The sequence below is a fragment of the Cariama cristata genome, unplaced genomic scaffold, assembly GCF_000690535.1.
Source record: "Cariama cristata isolate BGI_N322 unplaced genomic scaffold, ASM69053v1 scaffold4385, whole genome shotgun sequence".
Taxonomy (NCBI): Eukaryota; Metazoa; Chordata; class Aves; order Cariamiformes; family Cariamidae; genus Cariama; species Cariama cristata.
Genome location: NW_009619075.1, coordinates 71,656 through 72,809, shown reverse-complemented (window position 1 = coordinate 72,809; position 1,154 = coordinate 71,656).

The following is a 1,154-nucleotide window of genomic DNA, read 5'->3' as shown; positions in this document are numbered from 1 at the left end:
GTGCCACCCAGGTGTCAAAACCACAAAGTATACCTTCAGCTCCAAGCAAATCTCGGCATGCTGCAGAAAGGACCCTGGAGCGGTCCTGTGGCCCCAGGGGGCTGTGCTGGATGCCACACAGCACTGCATGGGATTTCTCCCTCATCGCAGGGAGAAAAATGCTGCTGTGAGACTGGAAAACTCTTTTCATATACTATACGATAACCAAAACAGGCTAGGCATATTTAAAACAGCTCCAGGTGTTCATTTAGTCATGTATTTCTGAGCAAAATGCAGAGGTAAAATGCCTATCTTTATTAACCTCTCACAGCAAGAAGAGAGGTAGTTCTAGGACTAAAGCTCAAAGGTCCTTTTTCTAAATCTTTTTTGAAAACTGAATTAGCAAACACAAGTTACTACTATACTACTGTGAATTAGAGTATACTTCCCCAGGATAAACGTGGAATAGGAAACCCCCAGAATTAAATTTTTCCTTGTTTTAAAGGATCCTATCTACCTATATGACTAGAATATATGCATATAACATATGTCTAAGCATGAGTATTGCATGCAAAATTAACAGGGAAGTACTAAGAAAATCCATTTAACTCCATCACTGTAACTAACTTCCATTTTGTCCTCTATGACTTCTAGCATACTTAAACTTTGTAATTTGTGGAGTCACATCTCCCTCATTTTAATGATTATTTATTGCATTCTGTACAAGACGAACCCAGTTCAATTAATCAAGGGAAGCCTAAAAATCAATTAATATGAATTAAATGAGCTACACCAACTCTTAGGAAAGTCACACATAATTTACCAAAGCATTGTCAATAATGCTTAGGGAACTTCGGGAAAATTGCTCACGAGTGGCTGTTGATGCAGTTAAATGTTTTAAGCCTACATAATTAATATTACAATCAGGTTCATGCAGAAAGACTTGCCATTTTTCTCAGTAAGAAATCTCATTATTTTCTTGTGACTTTTAAAAGCTAGTTTAGAAGAATACTTATTTCACCTATGATTACAAAAACAGAAATTAAAGCAAGAACTAAATAAAGAATGATTTGCATTTAGGGAAAGTAGAAGAAAATTGCTTTACAAATAAAAAAATCAGAACATCATTAGTCAAGGCAAAGCTAGCATAAATTCATCTTAAAAAAAATTGTAAA